Below are 23,314 nucleotides of genomic sequence, written 5' to 3' on the forward strand. Positions count from 1 at the left end.
TGAGAATAATTTCTAGTTTCTTATGCATTCATCTTAAGTCAATAGTGAACAAAAGACATCCTAGATCTAGCTCAAATAAGTGGATTTTATATTTACAAGTTCCCTAACGAGTCCATTTGAAGGGGACAACAATGTGACTCCCCAGGCCTCGTATATCCTGAAGAATCTTGAATCTGAAAGATGTATACAGGCTGATGCCCAAGTGGTCATCTGTTTACTGGCAAATATCTGTCTCAGTGAAATGCTAGCACCAAGAAGGAATTTCCCTAATGTGGTTATTGAGATGTTGTTTGAAAGGACAGAACTAGAACAGAAAAGAACAGGTTATAAGATGTGTTAGGAATTTTGTTCCTAACCTGTAATTTCACTGAGATAGAGAACCCCTGGGAAGTGAACTCCTTTTAGTAATGCTGATCTCTAATTGTTCTTACACAGGATCATAGAAGTAGCATATCAGAGGCAAGACTTGAAACCAGGTCTTGCAGGCCAGCTCTTTATTCCTTATGCCACAGTGTCCTATACTCACTGGTGAGCTCTGCTATTTTTCTAGTTCTACCACAAATGTGTAAATTAGTATATTAAAATTTCCAACTGTGTTTTAACCCCTTTAAATGACAAAGATAATCCTCCAGGCAATAAGTGAAGCTGCAGCTGTCAGATATCTCCTAGCAGACTGCCCTCCATCACACCTCCTCTTTCACTAATCTCTGAACCCTCCTTGGATGTTCCCATAGTGCCCATAAACATGCTCAAAAAGCCTTCATCTGCCCTGTCCATCCTCGAAAGCTATGGTCCTACTTTTCTCCTTCCTTTTGTGCCTGAACTCCTTGGGAACAAATGCCTGTGCACAACAGGTGCTTCCATGTCTTTCCTCTCCTCTTCTTAATTCTTTGTGATCTGCCTTCTGACCTTCTTATTCAATCAAAATTGCTTCCTCCCAAGTTACTAATAATTTACTAATAATCTGTCAATTCCATTGGCCTTTTGGGAATATTCATCCTTCTTGATTTTTCCTGCAGCCTTTGGCTGGCCTTAATTACACGGCTCTCTCCTGGTTCTCATCTACTTTCAGAGAGTGTCTTATAAATGCTCCCTTCTCTCCTCTGACAGGGTCGCTCCATCCTGGGGCAAGTCCTCATCACCTCATCCAAGGACACAGCAATCATCTGTTAATGGGTCTGCCTGCCTCAAGCCTCTTCCCCATTCCAGTCCATCTTCCATTCACCTGTTACTAAAGCTTCCTAAGGGCATTCTAACCGTATCCCCTCATCTGTCCCCATTCCACCATATCCAGTGGCTCCTTATTGTCTGTAGATCAAAGATAAAATCCTGTTTGGCTTTTAAAGTCCTTCTTAACCTGACCTTACTACTATTTCAGGCTTCTTATACCTTATTCCCCCCTTCTTTTACTCCTCAGTGACACTAGTCTCTTTGCTGTTCCTTTCCTAAGACGTCCTGATTCCAGGCATGGAATTCCTGGCTGTCCCCAGAATGCTCTCCCTTCTTGTCTCTGCTTTCTAAATTCCTTGGTTTTATTTAAACCTCAGCTTTCCCTAGTCCTCCTTAATCTTAGTCTTTCCCATCTGAGATTATCCCCAATTTATCCCAAATGTATCTTGTTTGTACATACTTGTTTGATGTTTTCCCTATAAAAATGTGAGCTCCTTGAGAGTAGGGACTCATTTTTTACCTTGTTTAGTATCCCCAGCACTTTATCACAATGTCTTAGACACAGTAGTTGTTTTATAAATGCTAGCTGATAATTTTTTAAAACAATAAACCTGTAACTGCCTTCTATCAGTGTCTGGAAATAACTGAAAAATCCAACCAAATTTTTTTTCTGTCCTACTTGTTACAAAATAAGGATAATTTCTACTTTAAGGGTGATCCTTCTTTTAAATCACTCACCCAAACCCTTGGGGTCACGAAACAGCAGTGCTCATCCTGGAGATGAGAACAGATCTTTTTTCCTCAAAAGATGCTCATACCTAGCAGAGAGAGATGAGAAAGAAACCAATGAGTGGAAACTCAAACTATTCATAGCACCATTTGGTCGATAAACATTGTCAAAGAAAGACAAATCTCATTTATTTTGGAACAGCAACTGAAGAGGAAGCTCCCCCATTTGTCCTTCTCCATTATTAGTGAGTTGATATCTACTCTATAGATTAACCAAGTCCCCTGTCACTTGTCCTTCCCATCATCATCCTCTCTGGGATGTTTTCAGTTACTGAGGAAAGCCTTCAGCATTTGAGTACTAGAAGTGGAGAAAGCATTTAACACTTGGTTCACACTCTTCCACTCAATCTTATCACACCATATTGGATGCTCAATGAATACTTGTTAAAAGGATAAACTAAGATTCAGGCTCCTTCAATGATACCTGTTGATAGTCCTAACATCTTGATTTTATAATTTCTCAACTTCACTTCAATTACCAGCTGTCTATTTCACTACCATCTTCAAGATCCTGACTCTGACAGTCACTTTTCAAATGACAATTTCCTGTTCTTTCCCTGCCCTCATTCTCATGCTCCCACCGAAGCTGCTATTTTCTCCTGGCTAATACTGAATCCTGCTTTCTCCTTTTTGCTCCTAGGTACACAGCTCCTCTGTCTCAGGACTTCCCTTTTCCTTCACTTGGACACCCTTTCTTCAGCCACCTTCTCATCCTCTTTCACACTCATACTTCTGTGTACAAGAGTTGACATTTATTCCCTTCAGTCTCTTAACACCTTCTCTACTCAACCTCTGGCAACTTTTTTATTCTGGTTCAAAAGTATCTCTACCTATCCAATCAGTCATATTAAAAACTTCAGGTTTATCTTTTAATCTTGGGTAGAAAGAAACCTCTACAAACTATCTATGCCTCCTCCGGCAACTTTTCCAGAGGGACAAAAACTTACATAAACACTCTGAATCTCCTATATAGCCTATTAGCACAACTCACAAATTAGGTTTTAATATCTAGTGGACTGAAATCTCTTCAGTGTAGACTTCTGCATATAAGTGCTTAAAGATTTATTAAATTCTGAAGGAATGGTGGGACACCACAATCTGTCCACTAAGGATGGACTATAGTGGTCCTCTTTGGGGCTTTATCGCAGGTGTATGCTAAGGCTTAGCATAATACTCTCCGGAAGTGTGGTGATTTAAACAAAACAGGTATTCTAGTTTAATTTATCTAACTGACAAAACCATTCAGGACAAACTTCTAGGGAAAAAAAATATGGAGATGGGCTTTTCTGACTGAGCAGGAACTCCCAGGAGAGCAAAGTTCTAGAGATATTTCACTTTGGAGACTGCCTTTTGAGGACTTCTAAAAAGGTATTTATTTGACTTAGTCAAAAAAACCTCTCAAGAATTCAGGCTTCTCTAGTAACTTTAACTCTACTTATCCATGCTAACAGAGAACAAGTAGAACCTAAAATCTTTTTTTTTTTTTTAATTAAAGCTTTTTATTTACAAAACATATGCAAGGGTAATTTTTCCAGCATTGATCCTTGCAAAACCTTTTGTTCCAAATTTTCCCCTCTGCCCCCCACTCTCTCCCCTAGCTGGTAGGTAGTCCAATACATGTTAAATATGTTAAAATACATGTTAAATCCAACAGATGTATACATATTTGTATAGTTATCGTGCAGCACAAGAAAAATCAGATCAAGAAGGAAGAAAAAGAAAAACTGAGAAACAAAGCAAAATGCAGGCAAATTATAACAGAGAGAGTGAGAATGCTATGTTATGTTCCACACACTATTCAAATGGTTCTCTCTCTGGGTGTAGATGGCTCTCTTATCAATGAACATGTGGAATCGAGATTCTTCCCACTTTCTTCAACAATAGCTGGGAACTGTTTAAAAAAGTCCTGGCAGGTTGATGTGCTGGCAACAAGTCTCATTTGAATTGACATATTTATTAAGTACTTACTATATATAAAGGCTATGTTAGTAGAGGAGCTTTAAAAAAAAAAAAAAAAAGGTCAATGAGGCAGAGTACCTACCCTCAAGAAGCCTAAGATCTAATGGTGCATAAATCCAGTTTAGTTAGAATATAAACTAAAATAAAAGTAAATAAGAATTCCAGATAACTTGCTATGATATTTTGAAGAAGGAAGAAATCTTGTCTCAATAGAAGTTTTAGGGGAGGTTTCATTAAAGATAACATAATTAAGCTAGGACTTTAAGGATACCTAACAAGTAGAGATGAGGGTAGAAGAAGCATTAGTAAAGACAATGAGTTAGGGAAATGCAAACCATGTTCACTGATTGGAGTATAGTTTGCATATACCTTCAAGTATAGGGGAGAGAATAATTTAAGTTAGAGCTACAAACAGATTTTGGAAGGGCTGAGATTTTAGGTTGAAGAGTCTGGACATTATTCTACAGCATTTTGAATCACCAGGTGATCTGCTGACAAAACAATGAAATCAGAAAGACAAATAGATTTTTCTTTGGGAGAGAGGGGTGGGTGAGAGTAGAGAAGGGCTGGGAAAAGTGAAGCAACTTGGTTTTAGAAGTTCTAAATTTGAAGGTGCTAGCAGACTAGCAGACATATATTATGGGCAGGCAGAAAGGAGGTCTAGAATTCTGAAACAAGATCAGGAAGTCAGAAAGTTAGATGGAGGCCCACATGCACACATCAATCTATGAGAGTGAATGAGAAGACTAAAGGGAATAGTGATTAATGGCAGAATCATGGAGAACATCCAACCTGGGGGGGTCAGGAAGAAACATGGAGCCAGCAGCAATTTTAGAGCCAGAGAAGAACCAGCAGTTTATGGTATCTCTGAAGCCAAAAACTATCTGGGAAGTCATGTCCAGGTGTGTCAAATAACAGGGATATCAAGGAAGATGAGGACTGGAATTATGATAAGGCTCCTTACCTCAAGAAGCTTATACTCTAATAGAAGCATAGGACAGGAACATAAATCAATTTGGAATTTGTATGAGAGACTAGACTTGCTCTTTTGGCTCAAGAAGACAATTCTGGAACCAATAGATAGGAATTACAAGTGAGAAAATTTTAGGGAAGTAAAACTGAAAACAAAACGACAACAAAAGTTCTTCTAGAAACTTGGAGTGGGCTTCCTGCTGAGATGAAGAAATGGGAATCCATCATTGAACTATTTTCAAATGAAAGTGAGAAATGTTGCCCATGGGATTTCTACTTTGGGTAGTGGTGGGTTTGGGATCTTATAATTTTTATAATTGATAAGTGCATAGGAGAAGAAGGTGCAATGGGATCAAGTGAAGAAGAGATAATTGCTGCTGGTTTGCAGCAATACCAAAATTTCATGGAGGTGGCATATTAGAGCTAGGCAGGATTCCAACAAGCTGAAACTGGGTGAGGAGAAAGGGAGGATGTTCTAGGCACAGGGCACAGCACAGCTGGGCCCAGGGTGTCTGTCAGATATGGAATGTATTCAGGATACAATAAGCAGTATAGTTTGGCTTGAGCACAAGCTACTTGAAGTGAGGTTTTCTACAGCTAGAAAGGTAACCAGATCATACAGAGCCTCCAATGCTACCATGCAGAACTCTGCTTTTGTACAAGAAGTAATAGGGAAGCTCTTGGTGATTTCTGAAGATGGAATAACTTGATCATACCTACAGTTTAGAAAGATTGATCTGTAGAACGAATTAAAGGGGCTACAGACTGCAGGCAGAAATGTCAGTATGAAGTCTCTGTAAAAATCTAGGGGAAAAAAGAAGGAAGGCATAAACTAGAGTGGTGACTGAGAGGATATGACTACTAGAATGGTGGAATTCAAAAGAATTTGGCAACTAATGGAATTTGTGGGATGACAGGGTAAAGGAAGGACTTCTGCCTAAAAGAATTGTGGTATGACAGATGTGGAAATCCTAAAAATGAGGGGGAACGTGGATCAACTGGAAATAAAAGCCTGGAGCTTAGAGTCATTGTTTCATATTTGGAAGTTTCGCTTTTAGGACAACTGCTGAAATCAGAGGATTGTTTAATGAAGGAAGGTGCAGTTAGCCATATCAAATGCTGCAGAGAAGTCAGAAGTGATGGAGACTGAGAGAAAGCCATTTAATCCGGTTATTGGAGGAGGGGGTTGTCTCTGGCAACCTTTGGGAGAACAGTTTCAGTAGCATGATAGGGATGGGAGCCAGACTGCAAAGGATTGAAGGGAGCGTGGGTGAGGAACATGTGGAGCCATGCCCAGATCTCACAGGTTTGGGAAATGAGAATGGGAACTAAGCCTCAGATTCCTTTAGGACCCAATTCTTTAAGGTTCTAATCTCTCCAATCATGGGAGTCCTAGTCCTATAGCTAAGATATTCCACCACATTTTGCCCAAACACCCTGTTCAATAAGGTGGCCAATCCACTAGGGACAATTCTCATATATCTCTCCAAATTCAAAACCAAGAAAGTCAACATAATTTACATGATTTCTATGTTAACATCCAACAATCTCTCATCAGGTCATCTGCTCAAATAATCCAGTCATCATCAACCCATCATGCTTAACTATTTCCAGTTCTTTGCTATCAGTAAAAGGCACAGCCACATTGTCTAGAACATGGAATAGGAATTCAGATGTCAGGATTTCATTCCTAGCCCATTCTGAACTTCTGATATGCCAACTTCTCAAATGGCTTTCCTCTCTCTGAGAGCACCAGTTGAGGGAGCCAATCTCTCAACACTTACATAAAAATACCAGGGAAGGAAACTAGCATAATAGGTACAGAAAACCTTGTATTAAATGAAATTTGATGAAATAAATGCTCATTGGGGGAGGGGGAGAAGAAGAGGAAAAAGCTGAATATGCTTTATGAGAAAACAGACATTATTACTAAAATTGTAAAGTCCCAAAGAAAAAATTCTAACTATCATGGTTTAGGATATCATTTTACAAAGCAAATTATACTACTACATTTACTTCACATATAGATGCAATTATACAACCCCAATCTGCTTTCCTCCTAGAACCTATGTATCGCGAGTCAGAGAGACTGGATTCAAATCCAGCTTTTGTCTCATATTAGATATGTGAATTTAGGCAAGTTACTTAACCACCTAGATCTCAGTTTCACCCCCTGTAAAATAAAGTTGGATTAAGATCCCTTCTAGCTTCATCTAAAGCTTTGATTCTGGATGTATGAATGGTATAAAGTCCATTCCTGATGACATATTTTCCACTTGTAGTGTACTACAGGCACTTTGCCTCCAGCAATGTGTTCACTGTCAAGTGAACCAACCTAGTTTACATCAAAAGCTATAATGGAAAAATTTTTAATTAAAAGCAACAACACACAACACATCCCCCACTGAACCCCCAATTTAAAGGTCTATCTCTGGTGCCTTACCTTCAAAAGCTTTCAGCCTGCTTCTTGCTCCACATTGGAACACTGAAGCTCTTTCCAGGGATGATTTCAGCCTCCTTTGAGGAGGCCAGGCAAATCAAATTAGAAAAACACCAGCTAGTCACACTTTAAAGTCAACAGGCTGGAACTATGGGAAACAAAAGAAAGAAAAATTTCAAATTCTAATCTGGGTTGGTAGCACAGAAGATAACCCGTAATTTGGCTACCCAATCAGTATTTGGCAAAGCAGTATGCTTGGACACATAAGTCAGGTCAGGGAGAACAAGAAAGGAGAAACTACCAAAAATCAAGATACCAAGGAATAAGGGGTAGCAAAACTGCAAATTATCAAGACTCTCTTGGAAAATTTTTGATAACCAAGGACAAACAGAATACAGAAAATGAAAATATACAGATAACATAAAAGCCTTTTTAGAAAGCTATAACTCCCCCTCAACATATTTATCAAAGCCAACTTCCTTATTTCCTTCTCTTGTGAGCCCCTGGTGCTAATTAGCAGCAACATGTACAGGAGGGAGGAAAGAGTGCTTGAATAATTCAAACCAAAAAACAGTTCACGAATAAGCAAGTTTAGATTGTATTTATGTATCCCCTATCATCAAGGGTAACAGCCAGTAAGACAAGTGTGCTCTTCTACCATTATCATTTTAGAGGTGATGAATGAAATTTAGGCTTGAGGAAACAAGGTACTGTTTCTAATTTAGAGTAGAACTTAGATCATTCTTATAGCATCTCTACTGACACCTACAGCAGTTCCTGCTTTTGCCACTGAAAGGGTAGTGGGACCACATCTCTAATATGGAAATGACATATAAATAATAAAATAGAAACCCAAACATTGCTTCCAATGGCACCACAGCCGATTAAAAGTTTTGGCTTTATAGTCCTAAGGACAATTTTTCAAATCTCTTTCCTGAACATGGTGTAAATCACTTCTTTCTCTGCCCCCATTTGCTATGATAATTGTTCCAAAGTTGAATGTGTTCTGCCCCAAAAGGTGGGTAGGTGGGTTGTAAAGAACTGAGAACTGGGTTTAGGATTCCAATTTTGCCTCTGACACTTACTGGCTGTAGACTACTCATGTAATCCTTCCAACCTTCAATTTCCTCATATGAAAAATGGGGGCAGTAAGAGTCACTTCCTCTGATTCCCTCAGTTGTTAAGGTGATTCCGTTCCAAAAAATTACTCTGCAGATATTCCTTATTTACTCATCTGTATACTTATGGAAAAGGATTTCTTTTGTTTTTGTATTCCCAAGATCTAGCAAAAAAAAAAAAAAAAAAAAAAAAAAGACCTAGTTCTTTAAAAAAATTTGTGGAATTGAATACTAACTACCTCACTCAGGTGTCAAGGGACTCAAATGAGATCATTTGTGTAAAGAGCTATATAAATGTAAGCTATCATCATTTTATCATCATCATTATGCTTAACACTGCTAGGTGTTTAATGTTACTGATGATATTACTATTATCAGTGGGAAGAAAAAGTTTAGGCCACCTGTTGTTTATCTTTCATTCTTGAAAAGGATCACGACATCAAGGAGGTGATGCTAAGACTTGCAAGTGAATTAGAGTTGAAAGACTTCACAGACAGATATTAATTTGTTGACTACTGCAACACAAGTAGGGAAGCCCCATTGGTATTCCATTTCTAAAATGGAAAAATGGAAAACTGGGCAATGAAGTGATTTATTGGTTAAGTAAGTCAAAAGCAGAGTTGACATCTTGATCTTAAGTCCAAAGCTTTATAACTTACAGAGAGGCTTGTAATATGGTGTTTATGGACTCTTCTGCACTAAAAAATAGCAACTGCCCAACAAATGGAAAACAAATTTGCCTTTACATTCAATTTCAGTGGAATCACCATTTTCACAGGAGTCAGGGGGGGAAAACCTTCAAATAAAGAAAATGTTACATTATGGGGAAATCTTGTTTTCACCATTTTCAACTTAGACTCCAAGGTTAGGAAGAAAGAGGAAATATATATTCTATGTTGTTTTATACAGAGAAGACACCAAGCATCAAGGTTTAGTCAATTAATTCACATTCTGTATAATTCACTCCTTTAGAATAAAAAGGGTCAAACTCACCACCTGCAACCCTCAAACTCCCTAACAAAGAATCAGATTAAAATATAATTGTCTAACAAAATAGAACATAGACAATGTCAATCTGGGGTTTTCTGTGATCAATCTGGGTGGCCCACAGAGATTCATTTCTATATGAAGCTGCCACATTTCCTCTAGACTATTCAATATTATCAGGCATCCTTCCACTTAAGTCTGACACTCTTATCCAACTCCTTAAAGTTCATGAAGGTCACCTTCTGCCTCCACTGGACCAAATTATAAGCATCACACCTTCAAAGCATTGTAACTTTATAACTCAATTTCTGTATAATCTATGTATCTTTTGAAAAAAAGCATGAAGAACCCTTTCTGCATTTTTTATTTAGAGTATGGAATTTAAAATTTTATACTCTTGCTTCTCTCACAACTTCCCAAAGGCACTTAATTCCATTCTGACTAGTTCTTGCTCTCATACTCACAATGGCAAACCACCAACACACACATGATTCCCCCATATTTTCACTCCTCTTACATGCTATTTAATACCGCTTTTACCATCATACAATCACCCAACAAAAATTCACATCATTGCCTCAAAGCAAAAATGTTTTCTTGCTGGGACCATCTCATTCAAGAGTTTCTAACAATGTCTTCCTACAGGCAAGACACTAAAGGCTGATTCACCACCGATTACTATTAGCATAGAAATAGCACCCAAGAATCCCTACTGCATTTATGAAACCATTCCAGATTCTCTATTAGTTTCAAATCTGAACATTCTTCACAGAAATCTACCCTCTGGGGGCACATGGTCGGGCCCATTTGAATGGATGCTCCTTAGGGGCAGGAGCTATTTGCCTTTGGTTGGCACACAGTAGGGCTCCAGCAAAGATACCTAATAGTACCTTAGTGACAGCCCCAGACATTTAGGCTTTTTTTCTCCTTCTCTGACAACCCCCCACCGTAGGAGGCAAGGTCCCCTTCCTCCCCATTCCCACACGCTTCTTTCTGCCTTTGCTTTGGACGCTAAGCTCTCTGCGGGCAGTCTGGTCCCACGGATGCCCGTCTGGTGACCAGAAGGGCGCCCAGGGATGCTGTTACTGGATGGTCCAGGCCTCTCTGCTCCCTTGGCTCTCCTTTCATCTTGCTCTGGCGCCCCCCGCTGTGACACCCTCCAACCAGTGGGATTCCCCACTTACGCCCACCCCCACAAGACGACTTAAGTTGGTCGGGATTCACTGACCCAAACACCACCAACTCACCTGCTGGGGCCATGGCTTCCCATGCGCTCGTTCCCTTAACTCAGGGTCTCGTGCCTTCATCCCGAGACCCCCGGAAAGGTGGCCCTATGTACCGGGGAGCCCTCGAGGCCGGCCTTTCCTCCCCCTTCATTCTAAACTCGACCTCTCCCCCAGGATTCGCTCCCCTGAGCCCTCCCCCAACGCAGCACATTCCGAAGCCCCCCGCCCCGCCTGCAGACCCCGGCCCCCCCAAGTGCGCCGGAGCCCGGTTTCTGGCCGCGGGCTTCCCCCCTCCGACCCCGCCCCCTCCCGCGCCCCCTGAGGCTTCTCGCAGTAGTTGAACTCCCCCTTGGCAGTGCCCTCCCCGGAGCCGGCTCCAGAACACGCGGACCTTCCCCCCCTTCCCGGGCCCTTCCCCTCCCCGCCCCTCCCCCTCCCTGGCTCTGCCACTTACCCCGACACCCAGGAGGAGAAGGGGAGGCGGGGAGATGTGGGGCGGGGGGTCGACGAACGGCAGCCGCTCTCAGCCCCGGGGGGCCGGGGCCGGGGCCGGCGGCAGCGGCGGCGGCGGCGGCGGCGGCGCAGCGTCTCCCCCCGGCGGCGGCGGAGCCGTCCCACTCCCGCAGGCACACATAGACTCCATTGTCCGCCGGCGCCTCCCCCTTTCCGGCTCCCCCTCGTGTGGTACCGCCCCTTCCCCCTCCCCTTCGCCCTCCCTCTGCTCCTCCTCCACCACCGCCCTCCCTCCCGCCGGTCTCCCGCCCCGCCCAAGGAGACGGGAGGGGGTGCTAGGGGCGGGAGGAGACTTGTTTCTACCATCTCCCTTCCTCCCGCCAGGCTAAGGAAAGGGGGACACCCTTTTGGCTTCCACGCTTTGCCTCCTTTGCCCCTTCCTGGTCCTGCAGCCCAGGAGGGCTGGCTCCAAAGGAATGCCTTCTTCCCTCTTTTCCCCGCCCAAGCCATGCAATGGTACCAACCCGTCCGTTTCCTCCCTCCTTCTCTTTTCCCCGCCCCCCCTTTTCAGATAGACCCCGCCCCTCTTGGGCTCCCCGCCTTTCTAATAGCCCCGCCTCCCAGACTCCCCTCCCCCTCCCGCCACCATTTTACTATGGAACCGCCCATCACCGTCATTCCCTCTAAATTTGCATAACTCCGCCTAGCGGATCCCCTCCCCTGTTCGTCACCCCAATCAGGGTGACTCCCACTTCCCCCCTCCTAAAAGGGGTACACCCCGCTCTTAAGGACTCCCCCAAGTCTACCCTCACTACCTCCCGCTCAAGCCTAGTCTCCCACTGGGGTGGCGGGGCTCGGGGGTGGGCGGAGGCCCCTTTCCTCCCCACCCCCACCTCTCTCTCTCCCTCCAGGCACTTGACCGTGGGGCCTGAGAAGTGGAAAGTGGTGTGGGAGCTTCGGGAAGGGGAAGGAGAGAGAGGGAGTGTGGAAATGAGAACTGAGCCATCTTTGGCGGAAAGAGGACGGGGCCAGCCGGTCCGCCTCCTCCCCGCGCCTCCCGGGTCCATTCTCTGCCTCGCTAGCCCCTCTGGACTTCGCAGATCCCCTCGCGGTCCCCCCATCTCCCGGGAAAGGGCAGCTCCCCCGGGGCCGCGTTCTCCCCTCGGAGCCACCCCCTCAATCAGGTAATTGTTAAAGGTGTTCCCCCCACCGCCCCCGCGGCCGCAGGTAGGCGATCAGTTTCCTCTAACTGGAGGCCGGCCGCGGACTGAACCGGATTAGAGTGGCCACATGGTGCCTCTCCCCAGAATCCTCAATTGCTCCGGGCCCATTGCTATTATTATAGTATTACTACTCGGGAGGTTCTGAGCACCTTTCTTCTGGCGGCTCAAAGCACTGGCATCCCTGTGAAGTAGGTGGGTGGCCCGGCCGACTACCCGGGTTTTTTTCTCCTTTCCCCCAAATGGAGAAATGAAGGCATCATGGAGAGAACATGTTGCTGAAAGTCATACAATGAGTCAGTGGTGAGAGAGATTGGAGGGGGGAGGTAAGGAGAGGAAGGGGGGAGGGAAACAGAGAGAGGAGGGGGGAGAAACATCGACAGGAGGAGAGCAAAAGAGACAGGGAGAGAGAGAAAGGGGGAGAGAGAGAAAGAAACATCGGCAGAGAGGAGGAGGGCAAAAAAAGACGCAGGGAGAGAGAAGGAAGGAGCGAGGAGATAGAGAGAAGGAGGGAGACACAGAGAAAGAAACATCCAGAGACAGACAGGGAGAGAGAGAAACAGGGAAAGACAGAGAGAAAGGAGACAGGGAGAGAGAGAAAGGAGACAGGGAGGGAGAGAGAAATAGGGAAAGAGAGAGAAGGGAGACAGAGGGAGAGAGAAACAGGGAAAGAGAGAGAAAAAGGAGACAGAGGGAGAGAGAAACAGGGAAAGACAGAGAGGGAGAGAGAGAAAGAAACAGGGAAGAGAGAGAGAAGGGAGACAGAGAGAGAGAAACAGGAAAGAGAGAGAGAAGGAGGGAGACACAGAGAAAGAAACATCCAGAGACAGACAGGGAGAGAGAGAGAAGGGAGACAGAGAGAGAGAGAGAAGGGAGACAGAGAGGGAGAAAGAAACAGGGAAAGAGAGAGAGAAGGGAGACAGAGAGGAGAGAGAAACAGGAAAGAGAGAGAAGGGAGACAGAGAGAGAGAAAGAAACAGGGAAAGAGAGAGAGAAGGGAGACAGAGAGGGAGAGAGAAACAGGAAAGAGAGAGAAAAAGGAGACAGAGGAGAGAGAAACAGGAAAGAGAGAGAAGGGAGAGAGAAACAGGGAAAGAGAGAGAGAAGGGAGACAGAGGGAGAGAGAAACAGGGAAAGAGAGAGAGAAGGGAGACAGAGAGGGAGAGAGAAACAGGGAAAGAGAGAGAGAAGGGAGACAGAGGGAGAGAGAAACAGGGAAAGAGAGAGAGAAGGGAGAGAGAAACAGGGAAAGAGAGAGAAGGGAGACAGAGGAGAGAGAAACAGGAAAGAGAGAGAGAAGGGAGACAGAGGGAGAGAGAAACAGGAAAGAGAGAGAGAAGGAGACAGAGGGAGAGAGAAACAGGAAAGAGAGAGCAAGAAACAGGGAAGGAGACAGAAAGAGAAAAAGGAGAAAGAGAGAGAGAAGGAGGGAGACACAGAGAAAGAAACATCCAGAGACAGACAGGGAGAGAGACAGAGAAAGACTGGGAAAGACAGAGAGAAAAAGGAGACAGGGAGGGAGAGAGAAATAGGGAAAGAGAGAGCGAGAAACAGGGAAGGAGAAAGAGAGAAAGAAGGAGGGAGAGACAGAAAGAAACTGGGGTGAGAAACATAGGTGGAGGGCAAGAGAGACAGAGAATGGAGAAAAAGAGACCAGAAAAAGGGGAAGAGAGAAACAGTGATTGAGAAAGAGAGGAGAAAAGGCTGTTATTCTCTAAGGTCTTCCCTTAAGGATATTTTCACCCATCTTTGAGCCAAAAGTCCCTTCTGAACACAAGGCTAATTCATCCTTCTATGAAGATGCTTTTAAAAAAATGACTCAAGGAGTTTACATTGATTTTATCCAGGCCCATATCATTTTAACTTACATTTTCTTTTTATTTGAACCTCACATCACCTTTTTAGGGTAGAAAGTACAAAAATCATAAGCTCATTTTACAGTTAGGCTGTAAGAATAGCTAGCATTTATAAATCGGTTCCCAAAGTGCTTTACAAATACTACCTCATTTTACCCTGGAGGGGCTATTATTAGCTCCATTTTACAGAGAAGGAAAATGGAAGCAGAGAGAGGTTGCCCACACTTGGCCTGAAACTCAGGTTTTCCAGATTCCCAAGTCCAGCACTTGACACACAGTGTCACTTAGTAGCTGACTCTAGGTATAGTGACTTGTCCAAGGTCAGACCCCTAGTGAGGGGTAGAGCCTGGCTTGGAACCAGGTCTTCCAAATCCGAAACACCAACTGCATGTTCTCTTCTAAACTAGTGATGTCATAGTCCTCTTTGGGAAGGACAAACAACAAAAACAAAATGGAATGCTCTAACTCACTCGTCGGGACATAGCCGGATGGGCTTGGGAGATAGTAGCACAAATAGCACACTTGGACTTAGGAAGACCTGTGTTCATAAACCCTCCTTAGTCACTAAAACAACCATACCGGAGGTGAGCCACCTATATTCTGTCAACCTTAGTTTCCTCATTTGTAAAATGAAATAATAATAGCACTTACTTTCCAAGGTTGTTGAGATCAATTGAGATAATATACCGAAAGTCTTTTACAAAGCCTACAAACTTTCTGTTTTATCCATTCTTTACAATTCAATTCTCTGACTAAAATGACTCCAAATTGGGTAAATAAAATGTGAAATACTAGAAATCCAGTAGAAAAAACAGATTTACAGGAAACTTGATTTCAAGTTCTTGCTTCATTAGGGTATGTCACTTACACTCATGGAGCTGAATTTTCTTGTCTGAAATGAGGGTAATAATAAAATGCCATTTCTATTTCAAAGTCAATCTCAAAGATAATAGTTAACCTGTATAATTTATTATATGTATAATCTCTTTATATATGCACACACCAGCACAAGAGACTAGCATTATAACATTCTTTTTATTAGATTCCTATTACAATTACTAAATTGTAAGCTCCCTGAGGGCAGAAACTGTCTTTCTTTTTCTTGTTTGTACCTCAGCACTTAGTATAGTGCCTGGCATGTAGTAGGTGCTTAACAACTTTATTGAATTGAACTGAATTCTTATTATCCTCTTTATAGAGATGAACAGAGGCCAATGACCAAAAGAACTGGTGATGGCCGTGCTAGCACCCCAGACACCCCAGAATCAGCCAGAGTCAGGATAAGCAAAAGTCCTTAGTCTTTTTTCTTGGTCCTTAGACGCAGGATTGAACAGATGGAAGCAGAATCTCTGGGGGCGCCTTCTCCCTCATCTTCAGCTAAAGTGTGACCCTGGCCAGTCTTACTCCACCCCCTAGTCCCTCCTACAATCCTCTGTATACATCAATCATTGAGCCAGCACAGGATAGTGGGAAGAACCATTGTCCAAGCATATGCCCATAGAGTATTGTCCAATCGGTAGTTAGTCTCAAGTGCTCGGCAGTCCTGACCTCAGTGCATCGATTCAAGAGTTTCAGCCCTCTACAAGAACTAAAGAAACCTTTTGTTTTCTCTGACTATTCACTTGTGGCTTTGGAAATTTCTTTTAGCAGCTCCATATATTAGTTTCCCTATTATGTAAATTAAAATAATCATGCTAAACTACCTTATAGCAGTATATTAAAGAATAACTGCAGACTAATTTTTTCCCCTGAGGCAATTGGGGTGAAGTGACTTGCCCAGGGTCATAAGCCAGGAAATGTTAAGTGTCTGAGGTCAAATTTGAACTCAGACCCTCCTGATTTCAGGGCTGATGCTCTATCCACTCCACCACCTAGCTATCCCCAGACTAATTTTTTTTTTTTAAATCCTTTAGAAATGAAGAGTGCTGAATGATAAAACCGATTCACTGCTCTGGAAAGCCATTTAAAACTAAACAGTCATATAAGTTTCTAGACCACATCTCCCCATTTTGATTCTGTGACGAATGATACCACATCTATTCTAGTTAACAAAGCAAGATTTTATTCTTCTTGGCTCATATTATTACTATGGTTATAGAAGAACTAGGAAGAAAAAGGGGGTGGTGATTACAAACTCATTAAATGAATGAGTGTCCAAGGAAATATTCTAATTGTAAACAAGAATAGAAATAAGTTAAATGAAAGGTTTTCACTGAATTAAATTATAATATAGCCAAGGACCTCTGTAACCAAGGAGAGCTTGTCATATAGCAGCTGCAGAAAAGACAATCACATCCAAGACGGGGCAATACAAATTCTGGATTGCCATTTCAAGTAGGGAGGGGTATATAAATTTTACTCATAATAAATGCCAAAATAGGTTTCAGGCAGTTGTGAGCCTGGAGTGTTCTAACATACCCCTCACCTCTGCCCAGCATGCCCAAGGATAAACTCATTATAACAGTAACATGTATATGTATAGAAAGAGAAACTATCTTGATGCTCTCCCTGGTTGTAACTAATATCAAGCCCTATTCAACCAAATGAGTCAAAGTTCAGCATTATTTATTGATCCAGAAAGAAAACTTAAATGAATATTAAATGTGCAATATGTGGTAAAAGGAACAATAATGTTGGGAGTTTAAGTATGGAAAAAGCCAGGAAATTTAAAGGCTAAAGTTCCCATAGCAATGCTAATTTATCTGCATGGCACATGGAACAGATGTGGCATTTTGAATGATAATGGACTCTATTAAATAGCCTTGCTATTTTCATTAGTTTCTCACCTCTGGATTATCCCACTTCTATGCTCTGCAGTCAAACTCGAGAGTTCTATGTTCTACTGTATAATGCCTAGACCATGGTGAATATAAAAACACTAAATCATTTAAAAACACCTATTTAAAATATATTAAGAAAAATTTGACTTTCTCATATATACATTCTAAGATAAACACACTTTTTTTTTTTTTTTTGGCTGAGGCGATTGGGGTTAAGTATGACTTGCCCAAGTTCACGCAGCTAGGAAGTGTTAAGTGTCTGAGGTTGAATCTAAACTCCCATCCTCCTGACTCCAGGACCAGTGCTCTATCCATTGTACATTCTAGCTACCTTTCAAATAGAGTCCTGCCCTCAAGGACCTTACAACCTAATGAAGGAAGACAACACACAAAAGGAATCTGAAAGGGGATAAATGGGGCTTTTATTTTAGAGGGCAAGGAGAAATCTTAGGGGTCAGATGCTTTAGTTTTACTTCCCCAACTTTGTTCATAATAAATAGCAAAGGATAGCAATGATGAATGGAAAATATAGGCTCAATTTAAGAGGCAATGGCTTTTCTTGCCCAGGAAGACAATGTATTGCTGAAGTTCACTCCCATAGAAACTTCTTTACCTCTGAAAGCTCTGTATGACTACCTTCTAATAAGATTAGGTGAGTTTTAAGTTTTAAGACACCATATAAATTAGAATTATGATTGTTATAAACCACCATTCCTACTTCCCCAAAATTGTCCTGTTCCTCAAATCTTGGGGAAAAAACCAAACTTACTCACCCAATCTGGGTTCTAGAAGTTTAAGCCAGGGTAGAAGGAAGCACTAAAACATAATCTTCTTCCCATTAACAAGTCATCATTAGACCTCTAAACTTGACCTCCAGTGTAGTGACAAAGCCATCCTTAGCAATTTTGCCAAGTAAATTTCTGGGCAGGGAAGCAAAAACCAGAAAGGAAATCGTGGAATGTGAGAGTGTTGTTTGACAACTTCCTATTTTAACTAATGAATTCTGGTAACTAGCTACTAATCACTGCTGAAACCTGGTCAAATGCTGTCAGGAAGCCCTTTAAATCTGGGAGTTTTGCCTGTTCTGGTTTTGGATGCTCTAATGATTAGTGTTTTTCTTTCTATTGAACTAAAATTTGTCTCTCTTTACTTTCCAGTTTACTATTTCTGCAACATCTATTCAAACGATGTTTACCAAGACCTCCCTTCCAACCCCTGAGGTCTGCAGCTATCATGTCCCTTCCACTCCAAGCCCAGTCCTATCTTCTCCTCTCTAGCCCAAGCCCGGATCTTCCAACCAGTCTTCATAAAGCCAACTCTGACTCTTTCCCCCATCTTGGTTGTCTTCCTCTAAATGAGCTCCAGTCCTTTCTAAAACATGGAGCCCAGAGCTGAACCTCTAGATGCAGGAGAGAGTCAGCACGATTGTAACTTCCACTGTCCTGGATGCTCTGCTTCTAGGAACACATTACGGGGTTTGCGCTGCCACATCACATTGTTGACTCGGATTGAGCTTGCGTTGCACTAAAACTCTGGGGTATTTTTCTCATATAAATAATTGTCACATTCCTCTCAGCCCCTACTTACAGAGCTGATATTTCTTTAACTCACGTGGAAGACTTAACGTTTATTCCTATTATACTGCATCTTATTAGATTTGGCTTTTGTGGGCTTCTAGCTTGTTGAAATTGTTCTGAATACTGACTTTGGCATCCACCTTATTAGCTTTCCCTCCTAGCTTTGTGATAAAAACAGATTTGGTAAGCATGAGTTCTCCTCCTCCCTAATTGCTCTTTCTCATTCTCTGCTAAATCCAATACTGTTCCCCTTAATAGAAGGTGGGTGTCATTGCTCTGTCTTGGGCTTATATCTCATTCTTCTCTCTCCTTTCTCACGTAGGGACCTTATCAGCTAAATTACCATCTTAATTCAGGTAAATCCAGAATGACTCTTCTGTATGTGTGTATGTATATCCAGACACAGACTTTCTCCCGAGCTCCAATACTGCATCGGCAACCCTCTCTGAGACATTTTAAAGTAGATGTCCCTTAGCAACCTCACATGTTCAGAAAGGAACTCAGTATCTCCCTCCTCTCTCTCAAAACCAATACCCACTCTCTTTCCAAAGTCTCCATTTCTGCTGGAGGGTGTCACCATCCAGTCACCCAGTAACTCTTAATGCCTCATTTACCTTTTCCCCAATATCCAATTAGGAGGCAAATCCTGTCCCGTTTTCCTCTGCAATGTCACACTCACATGTGCATATGATTATTAAAAATCATGTGTGCACACACATCCGTGTGTATGTGCACAGACACATGCGTACGTGCAGATGTAGTCTGATATGCACGTGTTGTGTTCAGTCCTTTCAGTCACGTGTGAGCCTTTGTGACCCCTATTTGGGGTTTTCTTGGCAAAGAGATGGAGCAGTTCGCCATTTCCTTCTCCAGCTCATTTTACAGATATGGAAACCGAGGCAAACTGGGGTCGCCCGGCTGGAACTCAGGAGTGCGAGCGACTCTTCCCGACTCCCAGGGCTCTGTCTGCCGCCGGGCACCTCCTTGGGAGCGCCACCATCCTCTCAGACCTCTGCCTCCTAGTCAGTTCCTTTCCGGCTCTTACCCTTCCCAGCTAACTCGTGAGTTTCCGAGGCCTGTCACTTTCACACCCCCCCCACCCCCTCTCACCCCCTCCCCCCAGCCCTGCCCCGCGGCTCTCCCTCCCCCGCTCTCCTCGGACCCTGCCCTCACTCTAGCGCAGGCGCTCATGGCCTCCTGACTCCATTACTGCAACAGCTTCCAAGTCTCTCCCACCCCAGGCCATTCTCCACTTAGCCCCCACCGTGAAAGCTTGGGGCTGACCAATTCACCTCTCGCCCCAACCAGCTGCAGTGGTTCCCTACCAATGCCGTGATTAAATGCAAATCTTGCATTATTATGGGGACTGCGAGCCCTTCATCTACTTTCCCGCTCCTTTTACATCTTACTCCCCCGAGGCAGACTCTTTGAGCTGGTGACACAGCCTTCTTGCTCTTCGTCAAGCCAGACCCTCCATTTCCATGGCAAGCCCCTATGCTTTCTCTTCCTCCCGGCTTTCCTGGATGCTTCAAGTTCCAACTAAAAGCCCACCTTCTACGGGAAGCTTTCTCTCTCTCTCTCTCTCTCAATTCTAGTATCTTCTTTCTGCTAATTATTTCCTATATATAGCTTGTCTGAAAGGATGTTTGCTTCTTGTCTCTCCCATTAGATTGTCAGCTCCTCGAGGGCAGGAACTATGTTTTGCTTCTTGTATCCCCAGTGCTTGACACGGAGTAGGTTTTATTGATCACTACCCTGTGTACCTGGCACATGATAGGTACTTAATAATTTTATTTTATTTTTTTCTGAGGCAGACTTGCCTGGGGTTACACAGCTAGGAAGCGATAAGGGTCTGAGGCCGGATTTGAACTCAGGTCCTCCTGACTTCAGGGCTGGTGTTCTATTTTATTATTATTATTGTTTTTGCTGAGGCAGCTGGGGTCCCATGACTTGCCCAAGGTCACACAACTAGGATGTATTAAGTGTCTGAGGCCAGATTTTGAACTCAAGTTTTCCTGACTTCAGGGCTGGTACTCTACCCACTGCACCAGATAGCTGCCCCTATTTTATTAATTATTAAAAGTACCATTGGCCATGGAAAGAATAGAGCTCAGTTTTAGTCTTGGCTCTGATTCTTAGTAATCAGTAGTGTTGCAATGAGCAATGGCATAGTTTTTTCATCTTTAAAAATGAGACTGGACTATCTGATCTCAAAAATTCTATGAATCTATATTATTTGATTTTCTTAGGTCACAGGCACTTAAGTGACAAAGTTGAGAGGAAATGGTTCTAGTTCCTACATCACATTTTTAACATAACCAATAGAATACAATATAGTTTTGCCATTCATAACTAAATGGGGCTAAATGGGAAATTCTATTTTCCCTATTTTATACATGAATAAACATGGAAGGACATTTAAGAGAGGAATTTAACTAAAGCTAGAGCCAGGAGGCTCCTGAGTCCAGCATTCTATCTACTAGGTCATACCATGTTTCATGCTAATTCATCTACTTCCCCCTAGTTCAAAAGGAACCATTTCAACCCCAAAGGAATACCACCAAGAGAGTCATTAATGACTGAAAATAGGAGGTTAGACTAGAATGGCATCTCTCAGCTTTAACTATAGTGCTGCTGCTGCCCTGACACCGTAATAAAATAGCCAGGAAATTATTTCTTCTTTAGATTGCACATGAAGGAGAAACAAATCTCTCTATCATAGCTCTCACCAGTCCATTAAAGTCAATGGGAGCCCCACAGCTCCATCCCTGCCGGGAAAATTTAGGGGTAATTGTCTCTTTTGTAAGGCAGAAATCAATATCCCTATGTCTTTCCCTTCTGTAGCTTCACCTGAGGTCACTGGCACTCAGAAGGGAATCTTGAACCGAGGGTCCTGCTACCACCTTCCACATTCTAGGGAGTCACCCAGAAAGACCTATTCTGTACAGCACTAACCAAACTGTAACGTGACACTGAGATGCTCCGATGAGAGCAAACGTTCCTCCTTTCTTTCTACTGTGCTAACCTCATGGCCTTGCTTCTTACTCTGCCCTCTAAAAGACATTAACTCTGACGTGCTATTTTTAATGCTCAAATGCTGATCCTTCTTATTTATTCAGATTGTCTGCTAAGCAGGCTTATGAGGTAGAAAGTGAGTTTTTGTGGGTGACCACTTGTTTGGGAAATTCAAGGGAATTCTTCAGTTACAGTGAGCTGTTTTAACTAAGCTCTGAAATTCTGTGATTCTGTAACATGTTCTCACTATTTCCCTTGCATACTTCTTAAGTCTCATTCTGGTTCTTCTTAGCTTTCTGTGTATCCCCATGTTTCTTGCTCTGCTTCTTTTCTCCTTCTCTCCTTACATAAGATCTCTATCTGCTGCACTCCCTAGCTGCCCACCCTTCATTATACAGGTATAGAAATAGGATCTCAAAGGTAAACTAGCACAGCCAAGGTCTCACAGGTAACGGGCTCAAGCGAGTGTCCTGTGACTAAATCTAATGCCCTTTTCGCCATACTAGTGGTTTCTAAATTGTAAATAGCAATGACAACCATTTTTTAAAAAATTCATGCTAAAAAAATTTAAGACGAATTTAATTATTCAAAAATTCAAATGATTTGAGTTATTTCCATTTTTAAAATTTCAAGGTTGGGTTTTTTTTTGGGGGAAACCTTATTATCTTGCACTTACCAAAGTGAAAACAAGGAGACATATAACATAGTATAGTATAAAGCACTTTTACCTTCCATTCAAAGACTAGGTTCTTTCAATTTTATATACCCTATGTTGAAATGCATTGAGCAGCATGATGGCTTGGCCCTTCTGTGTCATGAGCCAGCTTGAATTGAAAGTAGCAGATCAGGTCCACATTGAAAACATGCTGACTCAAATGTGATGTCTTTTGCATGTATTATATTAAATAATTGGTTCTCACTTTATTCTGATTTTGATTTAAACTTTGTTTTTGTTATGAAAAAGTGGATTTATGTGGAAGTGGTAATTGAACATAGCCAATCATTTTGGCCACTGCTATGTTCCCTCCAGGGAGTATGTTCCACACTTTGGAAAGGTCTGCATCATATCATATTGTCTCATCATTTCCTATTATCATACTTTTCCTTATCAATAACTTTTGAGTTATTCTTTATAATACCTATCACACAGTATGCACTTAAAATGATTATTGACAAATTCTATTTTTCTGTCACTATTTTTACTATCTTCTTGCTTTGGATTTTTTTCTCTCCAAATATGTACATGCTCTGTATCTTCTCTGTTGCTTTCTCTGTATCCTTCATCATAATCTTCAGTTGTTTTATATATTCCCCTTCCCTTTGTCTTGAATAGATCTCCACCCAACTTAAACACCATAACTTAAAAGCTGCATCAATATTAAATTCTCAAGCACCCCAGACTCCCTCACCCTCTTGACTTGAAATTGCCCTGATATTCTTCACCTAACTTGCTATTTTTACTTCTCCAAATCTAAGTCAGCCATAAAATAAATTGCCCCAGCTTCCATTTCTGAGCTGCTGTTACTGGACAAAATCACAAAATTATTCTGACTAGGCTGACTCTTCTATTTGACTTATTCTGGGCCCTCATTACTATTTGGCTATACTTAATCATTCATTATTGACTTCCCAAATCATTTTCATATTGATTATTCCAAATCTTTCTTATATTCTTCAGACTTCCAAATTCAGGTCCCTTCTTCTTCCCTAGCTTTCTACTATATAGAAAAAACCATCAAAGATGAGCTCCCT

General features: G+C 42.4%; 1 protein-coding gene across 3 annotated transcripts in view; it reads right to left on the reverse strand.

Moving 5' to 3' along the window:
- BCL9 (BCL9 transcription coactivator) overlaps positions 1-23,314 on the reverse strand; it is a 113,076-nt gene that overhangs the window by 17,983 nt on the left and 71,779 nt on the right. For all 3 annotated transcript variants that reach the window (XM_051992854.1, XM_051992855.1, XM_051992853.1), the window contains exons 2-3: positions 7,334-7,478; positions 1,909-1,988 (exon numbers count right to left, since the gene is read on the reverse strand). The gene's annotated coding sequence lies outside the window, so the exon portion shown is untranslated. The remainder of the gene's footprint in view (positions 1-1,908; positions 1,989-7,333; positions 7,479-23,314) is intronic.

This window comes from Antechinus flavipes, chromosome 4 (genome assembly GCF_016432865.1).
Source record: "Antechinus flavipes isolate AdamAnt ecotype Samford, QLD, Australia chromosome 4, AdamAnt_v2, whole genome shotgun sequence".
Taxonomy (NCBI): domain Eukaryota; kingdom Metazoa; phylum Chordata; class Mammalia; order Dasyuromorphia; family Dasyuridae; genus Antechinus; species Antechinus flavipes.